The 14,349-nt window shown below is 37.4% G+C and overlaps 1 protein-coding gene and 1 non-coding gene across 3 annotated transcripts in view; both read right to left on the bottom strand.

Moving 5' to 3' along the window:
• Nucleotides 1-14,349, bottom strand: part of SPIDR (scaffold protein involved in DNA repair) — a 451,079-nt gene that overhangs the window by 285,318 nt on the left and 151,412 nt on the right. The window lies entirely within an intron of this gene.
• TRNAT-UGU (transfer RNA threonine (anticodon UGU)) lies at nucleotides 10,538-10,613 on the bottom strand. The gene has a single exon. It is a non-coding gene; the product is annotated as a tRNA-Thr (tRNA).

Raw genomic sequence — 14,349 nt, 5'->3', positions numbered from 1 at the left:
TAGATATTCTTGACTCGAAAGTAAGATAATGCCAACTACAAATAATCAAGTTACTAAAAGAACATATTTAAAATCTAATTACAACTAGATTTAAAACTTAAAGAGTCCTGGCTGGTGTCGTAGTGGACACAGAGTTGTCCAGGAGCACCCAGGTTGCGAGTTTGACCCTGGGATCACCTGCTTGATCCCAAGGTTGTGGGCTTGAGACTGGGATTGCTGGGCTCAATCCTGAGGGTACTGGCTCAATCCCGAAGTCATCAGTTCAAGCACTAGTCAGGGCTCAACCCAATGGCAACAGCTTTTCCCCTAAGGTCAACATTTCAAGCCCCAGTCAGGGAACATATGAAAAGGAACAACTGGCACAACAGTGGAAAAATAAGTTGATTCTTCTCTCTTTCTCTCCAGAAAAAAAAAACAAAAACATAACTATAACTAGCAGAACATTTTATAACTGGAAAATATTTTGGGTTTCTTTTTCTGATGAAATATTGTGTTTCTGATTACATGTAGTATGGAGTGTTGAGGAAAAAGTGTTAACTCAGTAGGTTAAGTTGATCTAAACACGTGCATTCTCAGAAAGACTTGTTTTCCTGAATAGCCTTTGACTAGTACTTGGGAATTAAGCTCTTGAAATATTCTGATACAAGTATTTTGCATGCTCAGTAACATGGCTACACTGTACTATTTAGTCTAGATATTCTACAACTGGTTTACTTCTGGGACATTGGAGTTCTGGTCACTGCAGTCAGTCATGCAAGCATTGTTACCTACTCGACCTGATAGAAACCAACTGACACTTTGAACATGTTGCTACAATTCATTGCTAGATGAATTTCAACTCTCCTGGGAGAGGACTCTTGGAACCTGGTATCTGGTTTCCTCCCATTACTCCTTATGTACCTTTTCCCCTTTGCTAAATTTGCTTTGCAGCCTTTGTGGTAATAAAACATAACCTTAATTAAGTAGAATGACTTCTAAGTCCAAGTCATTTCTTCTTGTAAATCATTGAGTCTGACAATGGTCTTTGGTACCCTATTAAATGTACAGATACCCTAGATGCACAAAGTTTTTAGGATTTTATTAATTTTGACACATTTACCATCATTTGAAAAGAGTGGGAAGTACAAATAGTCTACATTATCCTGGAAATTAGGTATGCATGGATATATTACTTTTAATAACATATGTTCAAGATTTAGAGGAATATCAGTCCCCATTCCTGGAAGCCACTGAAGGTTAGATGAATATGGTGTTAAAGCAAATCACTGTCTGTAATACAGATTGGTAAATTTTTCTGTAAAGAAGCATATAGTAAATATTTTAGGCTTTGTGTGCCATATAGTCTTTCACAAAGACTTTGCCACTATAGCATGAGAGTAACCATGCCAAGAAATAAACTAGTGAGGGTGGCTAAATTCAAGTAAAACTTTATTTGCAAAGACAGAGAAGGGGCTTGATTTGGCCGGTAAGCTATAGTTTGCCAGCCCTGATTCAGAAAAACTAGCTTCAATAAAGACTACCTTTCTCAAATTTCAATCCTGGGTAAAGAACACTAAATATTAATTAATAATAAAATGGCCCTGCACAGATGGTTCAGTTGGTTAGAGCACCATTCCAATAAACAGAGTTGTGTGTCTGATCCCCAGTCAGGGCATATACAAGAACAGATCAGAGTTCCTCTCTCTCTTTCCCTCACTCTCTCCTCTTTCTCCAAAAATCAATCAATCAATCAGTATGATAAATAAGTAAAATTAAAAAGCAAGACAAAGAAAAATACCAAGATTTCTTGAGTACCCTCAAAAGCCATAATAAAAGTACATTTCAGGCCCTGGCCAGCTGGCTCAGTGGACAGAGGGTTGACCCAGGGTTCAGACATCCCGGGTTTGATCCCTGGTCAGGGAACACATGAGAAGCAACCATCTCCTTCTCTTCCCCTCCCTGACCCCTTTCTCTTTCTCTTCCCCTCCTGCAACCAGTGGCTCAACTGGTTCGAGCATTTGCCTCAGGCACTGAAGATTGCTCAGCTGATTCGAGCATCAGCCCCAGACAGGGGTTGCCAGGTGGATCCTGGTTGGGGAGCATGTAGAAGTTTGTATCTCCCCTCTTCTCACTTAAAAAATAGTAGAATTCGAATCACCTACATTAGAAGTATAAATTTTAAAATTCAACATGACCTTAGTATAATACCAGACATTATGTAGAGAAAACTCACCCTGGCTGAATAGCTCAGTTGATTAGAGAATCATCCTAAAGCAAAGAGGTTGCCGGTCTGACCCCGGTCAGGGCACACAGAGGAATAGATCAATGTTCCAGTCTCTCTATAGCTCTCTCCCTTCCTCTCTCTAAAATCAATAAAGTAAAAACTTTTTTTTTTTAAGAACAGGGTCCTGGCTGGTGGCTCAGTGGATAGAGCATTGGCCCAGTGTACAGACATTCTGGGTTCTATTCCTAGTCAGGGGACACGGGAGAAGTGACCATCTGCTTCTCCTTCATCCCCTTCTGCAGCCTGTGGCTCAACTGGTTCTAGCATGGCCCTGGGTGCTGAGGATAGCTCCGTCCCAGTGCAACTGCCTCAGGCACTAAAAATAAGTTGGTACTAGAGCACTGGCCTCATACGGGATTGCTGGGTGGATCCCAGTGAGGGCACAGGCAGGAGTCTGTCTCACTATCTCCCCTCCTCTCACCTTTAAAAAAAAAAAAGGAAGAGAAAGCTCAAGAGTAAAACTAACTGCTCACTGGCACTGAGACTGGCATTTGGACTGGCTTTCCATTGCTTCAGAACTAACTCAGAGACTTCAAACAACACCTATTTATTAGATTACAGTTCTGTTATTCAAAGTTTATCGGGGTTATCAGAAGTCCAGCCAGTGCATATGCTGGATCCTCTACTTAGGGTCTCCCAAGACTGAAATCAGTTTATTTTTCAATTACTATTGATATTCAATATATTAGTTTCAGAAGTACAGCATACTAATTAGATGTTTATATAACTCATGAAGTTATCACCTTGATAAGTTTATTACCCACCTGATGCCATACAAAGTTATTGCAATACTGACTATATTCCATGTCTTTAATCACCATGACTATTTTTCAATAGCTGGTAGTTTTTACTTCTTAGTCTATTCACCTTTTTCACCCAGCCCTTCTTCCCAAGCACCCTGCCATCTGGCGACTATCAATTGGTTCTCTATATCTATAACTCTGTTTCTGTTTTGTTTACTCATTTGATTTTTAGATTCCACATATAAGCAAAATCACATGGTATTTGCTTTTCTCTGTCTGACTTACTTTATTTAGCATAACACCCTCTAGATTCATCCATGGTGTTGCAAATGGCAAGATTTTATTCTTTCTTATGGCTAAGATTCCATCTTATATATATACCATGTTTTACTTATCCATTCATTTATTCATGGACACTAAGGTTGCTTTCATATTTTGGCTATTGTAAATAATATTGCAAACATAAAGGTGCATCTATCTCTTCAAATTTGTTTTCTGGATTTCTTCAGATAATTTCCCAGAAGTGGAATTGCTAAGTCATAGGGAGTTCTATTTTTAAGTGTTTTGAGGACTTTCTATACTTATTTTCATACTGGCTGAACCAAATTGTAACCCAACCTTCTAACAATGCATGAGGGTTCCTTTTTCTCCACATCCTCATAAAACACTTGTTTGTTGATTTATTTATGATACTCAATCTGACAAGGGTGAAATGATATGTCATTGAAGTTTTAATTTGCATATCTGATGATTAGTGACATCAAGCACTTATTCATATGTCTATTGGTCATCGGCATGTCCCATTTGGAGCAGTGTTTATTCAGGCCCTCTGCACATTTTTAAATTGAATTGTTGATTTTATGCCATTTAGTTTTATGAGGTCCATACATTTTTTGGATATTAACCACTTATCAGATATCCTCTCTTGATTAGTAGGCTATTTTTCCTTTTGTTCTGATTCTTTTGTTGTGCAAAAGCTTTAGCTTGATGTAGTCCCATTTATTTTTTTGTTTCCCTTGCCAAAAAAAGGCACTAACAGTGATGTCAAAGGGTTTATTATAAGGTCTACCGGAAAGTTCTGTCTGTTTCTATCTCAAGTTTCAACACGTAAGCACATGTTTATTTGGCACATGTGTGCCTCTCTATTTTTAATCACTTAATGTATACATACTGATGTAGCAAATTAACTAAAACAAAGTTGATTCACGTTAGTCTTATGTGTGAAGTGATAGTGTACCCATGGCTACTGATAAAGTTCATTTACGCCACTGTATTGTATACAAATTTCAACAAGGAAGAAATGCTACAGAAGCATGTATCAATAGAAATTTATTGAAAGTGTTTGGTGAAGGTACAGTTTTTGATAGGACATGCAGAAGATGGTTCGAAAAATTCAAAACAGGTGACTTCAACCTTTCTGATAAGCCACGTTCTGGGCGACCATCTTTGATAGATGACGATATTGTTAAGACCATGTTGGAGCAAGATCCTTTTCTGACAACATCAGAGATCGCAGAAAGGCTTAATTCAGTTCAGCAAACCATTTTGGACCATATTCGGAAGATAGGATTGGTGTGGAAATATATTATTTAATAAAGTTTATTGACGGTAAAAAAAATTTGTATTTTGTTTTATTCCAAAAACTAACAGAACTTTCCGGTAGACCTATATTTACATTTGTTTCTAGGAATTTTATGAATTTGGATCTTACATCTAAGTCTCTAATAAATTTTAAGTTTATTTTCATATCTGGTGTAAGAAAATGACCCAGTTTCATTCTTATCCACTTATCTATCCAACTTCCCAACACCATATAGTAGTGACACTGTTTTTACCCCAGAGCATATATTACCTCTACCTCAGAGCATATATTTGCCTCCTTTGTCATAGATTAATTAACCATATATGTTTGGGTTTAGTTCCGGGCATTTTATTCTTTTACATTGATCTATGGGTCTTTTATGCCAGTACCATACTGTTTTACTTAATATAGCTTTGTAGTACAGTTTGACTTCAAGTAACATGATACCTCAAACTTTATCTTCTTCCTCAATTGCTTTGGGTACTCAGGGTCTTTTGTGGTCCCATATAAATTTTAGGATTATTCTAATTTGAGAAAAAAATGGCATTGGTGTTTCGATAGGGATTGTATTGAATCTGTAGATTGCTTTGGGTAGTATGGACATTTTAACAACATTAATTTTTCCCATCCACGAGCACAGTATAGCCTTCAATTTATTTGTATCTTCAATTTATTTCTTTAATGTCTTATACTTTTCTGAGTAAGGAGTTTTACAACCTTGTTTAAATGTATTACTTGCTATTTTATTTTCTTGATGCAATTATAAATGGGATTGTTTTCTCAATTTCTCTGATAGTTTGTTATTGGTACATAAAAACACACGGTTTCTAAATATTAATTTTATATGATGCTACTTAATGAATTCATTTATCAGTTCTAATAGTGTTTGGTGGAACCTTTATATTCTCTGTATATAATACTATGTCATATGCAAATAATGACAGTTTTACTTCTTCCTTTCCAATTCATAGGTTTTTTTCTTATCACTGTGTCTACAACTTCCAATATTATGTTGCATAAAAGTGGTAAAACTGGACATCCTTGTCATGTTCCTGATTTAAAAGAAAAAGCTTTCAGCTTTCCACTGCTGATTATGATGTTACCTGTGGGTCTGTCAAATATGCCCTTTATTGTATTGAAGTATACTCCCTTAATTCCCACTTTGCAGAGAGCTTTTATCATAAATGGATGTTGAATTTTATCAAATGTCTTATCTGAATCTATTGATATGATGATATGACTTTTATCTTTCAATTTGTTTATGTGGTGTATCATGTTAACTGCTTTGTAGATAATGAACCAAACTTGCACCAAAGGAATAAATCCCACTTGATCATGATGTATGATCTTTTTAATGTATTATTGCTGAATTTGATTTGCAAATACTTTGTTGAGGATTTTGCATCTATGTTCATCTTTTTTTATTATGTCTTTGTCTGGTTTTGAAAACTGGGTAATACTGACTTCATAAAATGTGTTGAAAGCCTTCTCTACTCTTCAATTTTTTGAAATTGTTTGAAAAAGATAAGTATTAATTCTTCTTTGAATGTTTGGTAAAATTCACCTGTGAAACCATACGGTTCAAAGCATTATTTGTTTTTTGGGAGTTGATTACTATTTCGTTTTGATAGTAGTTGTTAGTCTGTTTAGATTTACTGTTTCTTCCTCATTCTTTTTGGAAGATTCTATGCTTCTAGGAATTTATCTATTTCTTCCAGGTTGTGTGATTTGTTCGCTTATAATTGTCTGTAGTATTTCCTTATAATCCTTTGGGATTCTGTGGTGTCAGTTGTCACTTAATTTTCATTTCTAATTTTATTTATTTTGGACCTTTCTCTTATTTTCTTGATGAGATGGGTGAAAGGTTTAACAGTTGTGTTTTGTTTTGTCTTCAAAGAACCAGCTCTTGGTTACATTAATCATTTCCATTTTTTCACTCTATTTTGTTTATTTGTGCTATAGTATTTACTGTTTCCTTCCTTCTATTCACTTTGGGCTTTTATTCTTTTTCTAGGTCACTTAGGTATATTGTTAGATTGTTTATTTGAGATTTTTCTTGTTTTCAAAGGCAAGCCTGTGTACTATATACTATATATTTCTCTGCTAGAACTGTTTTGTCTGTGTCCCATAGACTTTGGGTTGATGTGTTTTTATTTTCATTTCATTTGCCTCATGGTATTTTTTATTTCTTCCTAGATCCAATTGTTAAAATATTCACTATTTGGTAAAATCTGCCTCCATGTATTATGTTTTTCAGTTTTCTTCTTGTAATTTATTTCTAGTTTCATACAACCATGATCAGAAAACATGTTTATATAATTTCGTTCTTAAAATTTTTATTGAGTCCTGATTTTTGGCCTAACATGTGGTCCATTCTAGAAAATATGCCATGTGCACTTGAAAAGAATGCATGTGCTACACACATAGAAAGCAATGTTTTGCTGGTTTGAGGATTAAAGAAATGCTCTAAATAATACCAATGAAATCCATCGGGTATAATGTGTCAATATAGGCCACTGTTTCCCTGTTGGTTTTCTGTCTGAACTATCCACTGATGTCAATAAGATGTTAAAGTCCCCAATCATGAGTGGTTTTCTGTCAATCTCTTCTAATATACATCCATTGATATTTGCTTTATATATAAATATTTAGATACTCCTATGTTGGATGAGTAGATGTTTACAAATTATATCCTCTTGATGGACTGATGATCCCTTTATGATTATGAAATGCTTTTCTTTGTCTTGTTAGAGCCCCTTTTTTTGTTTTGTTTTTTTTTATTTTTTTTTTATTTATTCATTTTAGAGAGGAGAGAGAGAGGGAGAGTGACAGAGAAAGAGAGAAGAGAGAGACAGAGAGAGAGAAGGAGGGAGGAGCTGGAAGCATCAACTCCCATATGTGCCTTAACCAGGCAAGCCCAGGGTTTTGAACCAGCGACCTCAGCATTTCCAGGTCGACGCTTTATCCACTGCGCCACCACAGGTCAGGCCAGAGCCCCTTTGTTTTGAAGTCTGTTTTGTCTGTAAGTATTGCAACCCCAGGGTTTTTAGTTTGTTTGTTTATATTTGCATGGAATATCTTTTTCCACCCCTTTACTTTCAGCCTGTGCGTTTCATTGATTAAAGGGGGTCTCCTGTAGAGAGCATATAATGGGTCGTATTTTCTTATCCATTCAGCTACCCTAAATCTTTTGATTTGATCATTTAATCCATTCACATAGAAATTATTATTCCTAGGTATATTGTTATTGTTGTTATTGTTTTCTAATTGTTTTTGCAGTTCTTCTTTGTTTTTCTTATTCTCTTGGATGTTGATGACTTTCTACAGTGCTGTATTTGAATTCCTTTCTCTTTATGTCTAGCTTTTGTAAGTTTTGGTTTGTAATTACTATGTGCTACACACATAGAAAGCAATGTTCATAACAGTCTATTTTACATTGATGGCTACTTTAGTTCAAGCACATTCTAAGACACACAGTTTTTACTCACCACTTCCATGTGTTTTTTGTCAATTTTTTTTAACTTTTGTGTGTGTGTGTGGGGGGGTATCCCTAATTTACTACTGTAATTTTTCTCTTTAACTTTTGTGCTAGCTTTATAGTTGATCTATCCGCTGCTTTTACTGTGTTTGGCTTTGTCAGTGAGGTTTTTTTCTTTCTCATATTTTCTTATTACATTTTTTATCTTTTTATTTTCTAACTAAGGAAGTCCCATTAACATTTCTTATAATACTGGTTTAGTAATAATGAACTCCTTTAGCATTTTAGTGGCTGCGAAGCTCCATTTCTCTTTCAATTCTAAATTATCACTTGCTTTTTAGAATAATGTTGGCTATGTGTCTTTGTTTTTCATTACTTTAGACATTTTGTGCCAATTTATTCTTGCCTACAAAGTTTGTGCTGATATAACAGCTCTTATGAATTTGTAAGGCTATTTCCATCACCAGTTTAGGAAAGCTTTCAGTCATTATTATTTCAAATAGGATTTCAGCCCTTGCTCTCTATTCTCCTTCTTGTGCCCCTATGAAGTGAATGCTAGTATGCCTGATATTGTGCCACAGATCCCTAAACTAGTCTCATTTAAAACGAATATTTTTCCTATTCTGATTAGGTGTTTTATGCTATCTTATCTTCCAGATAATTGATTGGATCCCCTGTTTTATCTGATTTTGATTCCTTCTAACGTATTCTTCATTTTAGTCATTGCAATCTTTATTTCTGACTGGTTCTTTTTTATGGCTTCTATCTCTTTGTGTAAGTTTTCCCTGAGTTCATCTACTCTTCCCCTAAATGCATTGAGCATATTTACAACCTGTGTTTTGAACTCTGTGTCTGGTAGATTGCTTGCTTCCATTTCATTTAGTTCTTCTAATGGTGCTTTGTCCTGTTCTTTCATGTTTTTATTGCCTCCTCCTTTTGGCTGCCTCCCTGTATTTGTTTCTATGTATTAGGTAGATCTGCTATGTCTTCTAGCCTTGGCAGAGTGACCTTAAGTAGTAGGTGTTCTGTAGGGTCCATTGACAGTCTCCTTGTTTACCTGAGCTGGGTGCTCCAAAGGTTTCCCTTGTGTGGGCTGTGTGTGCCCTCCTGTTATAGTTAAGCCTTGACTGTTTTTGCATGTCACTGGGTGTGACTGATCCTCAGGCTGACTGGCTGTGAGGGCTGGCTGTGACTACAGTGGAGAAGCTGTAGCGCAACAGCTTACCCTACAAAGGGCAAGTTGCTTTAGTGTGGCTGTGGTGCTAGCTGAATCCATCCTTTGGTTGTGTCATTTGTGGAGCAGGTTGCATGGTGTTGTGGTGTGGCATGAAGCTGGCCACAAGGTGTGTCAGTTCTGAAATCAGTTGGGAGGAACTACAGGTCAGGCCAAGGTTAGCCACTGTCTGTTCTCAGTTTGGGGCCACCATGTAGGAGTTCCAAGTGATCTGCAATTGGTTGACACTTGTGCCGAGCTTGGAGCTGTTTGGGAAAGGTTATGCTATGAGCTGAGACTGTGTGCCACTAGTGCCAGATTTGCAACACTTTGATGGGCACCACCATGTGAACAGACACCAGTCGCTACTTGTGCCAGCTTTCAGATTTTTAGTTGAAGTTACATTCAAATCCACCACTGGCCTCAGCTTATGGCAGGCTTGAGGTCACCTGGTAGGAGTTACAATGCAAAGTGACGCCAGCTGCTGCTTGTGCTGAGCTTGGCTGTCATCTAGCAAGAGGTACAGGGCATTCCATGGCCAAATGCAGCTCGTCTGGGGTTTGTAGAGTTTTGAGAGACTTTTGGAAAGTCCTCAACATGAGCTAAGATAGCCGCTTATGTGGAAAAGGTGCTGGAAGTGGCTTGTTTTGGCTTGCAAGTTGGGTGGGGAGGGGTCTTAGGAAATAACCAAGGCAAGCTGAATAAATAGTATTAAGTTAGTAGAGAGCTTAGAAATGGCTCCTCCCTGAACCTGCTGACTGGGTAGGGAAAGGGTACAACAAAGGCATAACCGCACCTGTCAGTGTTTCTGTCCCCAGATGGAGGCATTTGACTCCTGACACTCTCAGCTCTCATTTTGAGACTAGTCAATTCAGTTCCTCCCCATATGTCCTGGGATTTTTCAAGCAGGTACCCCTGCAACGGAGCCCAGAGAGAGTAAGTTTTTTTTTTTTTTTTGTATTTTTCTGAAGCTGGAAACGGGGAGAGACAGTCGGACAGACTCCCGCATGCGCCCGACCGGGATCCACCCGGCACGCCCACCAGGGGCGATGCTCTGCCCACCAGGGGGCGATGCTCTGCCCCTCCGGGGCGTCACTCTGCCATGACCAGAACCACTCTAGCGCCTGGGGCAGAGGCCAAGGAGCCATCCCCAGCGCCCAGGCCATCCTTGCTCCAATGGAGCCTCGGCTGTGGGAGGGGAAGAGAGAGACAGAGAGGAAGGGGGGGGGTGGAGAAGCAAATGGGCGATTCTCCTATGTGCCCTGGCCGGGAATCGAACCCGGGTCCCCCGCATACAAGGCTGACGCTCTACCACTGAGCCAACCGGCCAGGGCCGAGAGTAAGTTTTTAAGCAAACAAGTTGGAGCCTGGGTCCCTCTAGAGCAGGGGTAGTCAACCTTATTATACCTACCGCCCACTTTTGTATCTGTTAGTAGTAAAATTCTCTAACCGCCCACCAGTTCCACAGTAATGGTGATTTATAAAGTAGGAAAGTAACTTTACTTTATAAAATTTATAAAGTAGAGTTACAGCAAGTTAAAGCATATAATAATAATTACTTACCAAGTACTTTATGTCAGATTAATGCTAAGTTTGGCAGAATAAATCTTTATAAAACAACTTACTATAGTTAAATCTATCTTTTTATTTATACATTAGTTACTCCGCTACTGCCCACCATGAAAGCTGGAATGCCCACTAGTAGGCGGTAGGGACCACGTTGACTACCACTGCTCTAGACTAGAGGAACAGCTTGGTCTAAAGCCAACCAATGTCTCATTCAGACAAAATCTCTGAAGATTTTCATAGCCAGCTGTGTACACAACACTGGTATTACTGACTGGGGAGCCTTATGGGGCTGGAAACCCTTACTCCTTCAGGGTCACTTCTGTAACAAACAAGGCACCCCTTCCCATTCTTAACTACCATACTGTGGGTGAGGCACCTGCCTCTTCCATGTGTCTACTTCTACCAGTGTCACTGTGGCTTCTTCTTTATACCTTTAGTTACAGAACTTCTGTTCAGCTAGTCTTCGGATGTTTCTCAATGAGGGCTGTTCTATAATTTACTAGTAATTTTGATGTAGTCGTAGGAGAAGACAAGCACAGTGTTTACCCACTCTGCCATCTTCACCAGAAGATTAAGGTCCCTGCTTTCTTGCTGGCAGTCAACTGTGGGCTATTCTCAGCTCACATTACTCTTCCATCATCATCCATCATCCATCTTCAAAGCCAGCAACAGATCATCTTTTTCCTGTCAAATATCCATATATCTTCCTGCAACTGGTTCTTACAAAGTTTAAAATATTTAACTTTTTTATAAGTGAATTCAGCATTACTCACCAAATATCTCAAAGTATGCCTAACAAAATTACCCCCCCCAAAATTAATGATAGAAAATTTGAAACAAGCTTTTTCTTATAAAGGATCCTACCTTAAGATTGTTTAAGATAACAGATTTCCCAGGATTCATACAAACCTCTTGGAAACATTAAACCAGTATTAACATGAATCTTTAAGTATCCAAATAATACATAACTTTGAATAAAGTCAGACTGAAAAGCGTTCCTACTGTGTTAGGTTCTTTCTTTTCTTTCTTCCCTTTCCCTTTCCCTTTCCCTTTCCCTTTCCCTTTCCCTTCCTCTTTCCCTTTCCCCTTTCCTCCCTCCCTCCCTCCCTTCCTTTCTTTCTTTTTGTATTTTTCTGAAGTGAGAAGAGGGGAAGCAGAGAAACAGACTCCCACATGCACCTGACCAGGATCCAACCGGCATGCCCACTAGGGGGCAATGCTCTGCCTATCTGTGGTATTGCTCCGTTGCAACCAGAGCCATTCTAGCGCCTGAGGCAGAGGCCACGGAGTCATCCTCAGCACCTGGGTCAACTTTGCTCCCATGGAGCTTTGGCTGCAGGAGGGGAAGAGAGAGAGAGGAAGGAGAGGGGGAAAGGTGGAGAAGCAGATGGGCACTTGTCCTGTGTACCCTGGCCAGGAATCAAACCTGGGCCGACACTCTACCACCTAAGCCAGCTGGCCAGGGCTGTGTTAGGTTCTTAAAAATAGTTGTAAGGGCCCCAAATCTATACAAATTCCTTCCTTCATCATCCACAACTTACTGACTTAATTACAACTATCCCGGAAAAAAAAAAAAAAAAAAACAGAACAGGAGACTTGGAATAGCTAGAGAATGTAAATCATTCTGAGCTATTTACTTACTTAAAGGCTCTGCTTAAAAGAAAATTGTTTCCTTAATAATTATTATCTCTTGGTTTATTTTACCAAAACCAAAAAAGAAAGAAAAAAATAAAGCAATAAAATTTCTGAATTAGACAAAACAAAATAAAATCACATGCCTTGAGAACTGTCTGCCAGCTTTGGTGAAAAATCTACCTGATTTCATCTATTAAAATTTAACACTGTCTATTTCTTAAATGGCCTTTCTCGAAACAAAAGCCTTTGTCTCCTTGACTAAATTAGGTATAACACCAAGTCAGGTTGTCCAGAACAAATCAGAAGATTACAACTCAGCTAAAAATGGGCATGGCACCTAAGACTGAACTGTTACAAAATGGCTGAGTAGAGACAAACATGATGTCATTTTTTTTTCTGGACAAACATAAAATGAAGAAAAACAAAAGTCAAACTAGATAGCTATTTAGACTTCAAAACTACATAAACAAGGCTAAATAGCCAATCAAGTTGGAAATATATCCAAAATGGGACTTCTATTTTAATAGTTATTTCTAGCCTGACCTGTGGTAGTGCAGTGGATACAGAGTCGACCTGGAATGATGAGGTCACAGGTTCACAACTGTGCTTGCCTGTTCAAGGCATATACAAGAAATAACTAGTATGAGTTGATGCTTCCTGCTCCTCCACTCCTCTTTTCTCTCTCTGACTCTCTCTTCTCTCAGAAATCAATCAACATATTTAATTGTTATTTCTAGGTAACATGTTTCATTGCTTTTGAATAGTCTTCATTTTGGAAGTTTATATGGAAAATTGAGACTTTATATAAAGTAAAGTAAGGTTAAATGTTTTAACAGAACTGGTTTCTATTATGCTATTTTAACTTCACATTAGAGAAATGTCAGGTTTATCTATCTTCTCTTCTTCTGAAATACCTTTTAACTGACTTTCTTCACATCTGCTCTAATTTTACGTATGTTTGAAATTTCCCAGATGAAGAACAGAAAGAAGATGGTTCAGTAGAAACCAGCACCACACCTAGAATGAGTAAAACAAATTAACCTAAAAGAATAGATAACATGTCAAGAGCAGCTCAGTTTTTATTAAAAAAAAAACAACAAAAAAAAACCCCACGTGATTATTACAGTGGATAGCAGCAATTCAAAAGTAAAGCTGAGGGGTAAGCATTTTCTACAATTTATTTTGTCTACACCTATAAACCTGGACATTTATTAATATTTGAAGATCATTCTTTTACTTCCTTTTTTTAATTTAGAATTTAAAAAGAGAAAACTGAAGTCAGAATACATTTCAATATAATCAAATATTAATGTAACTTCAGTAGAAATTTTAAACAATAGTAATATCACTGAAATCCTTCCTAATTTGCATATCAATAAAATGATTGACTTATTTCAGATCTGGATAGAGCACTTACTTGCTAAGCCTACATAATAAAAAGCATTAACTATTTTCTTAAAACAGAAAAATCTCAATTAGATTACCACCAAATTATAAACCTGGAACTCTCAAATGTTTGCATTCCCCCTTCAAATTATTAAAATTAGTCTAATTAATCATGTTCAGTTTTTTCCAAGCATTATATAGGGTGAAATTTTTCTTGAATTAAAAATGTTTAAAGTACCCCAAATAAGAGTTTTCATGTCTTTGAAAAAAAAAAACTGGCAATTTAGGGGTTAGTCTACATAATTTTTGACAAATATGATTTTTAATAAGCAATAAGAAGTTTGTGATCATCTTCATTTACCTATAAATGTAGCAGCACTATTTGAAATACTATTTCTCTGAACTGTAGATTTTTAATCCAGTTTTATAATACCAATCAGGAATACATTCCTTACCAGTGATCTGAATATTTTCATGTTT

This window comes from Saccopteryx bilineata, chromosome 3, assembly GCF_036850765.1.
Source record: "Saccopteryx bilineata isolate mSacBil1 chromosome 3, mSacBil1_pri_phased_curated, whole genome shotgun sequence".
Lineage (NCBI taxonomy): Eukaryota > Metazoa > Chordata > Mammalia > Chiroptera > Emballonuridae > Saccopteryx > Saccopteryx bilineata.
The sequence above is the reverse complement of the archived record's forward strand: the minus strand, read 5'-3'. Positions and strand labels throughout refer to the sequence as shown.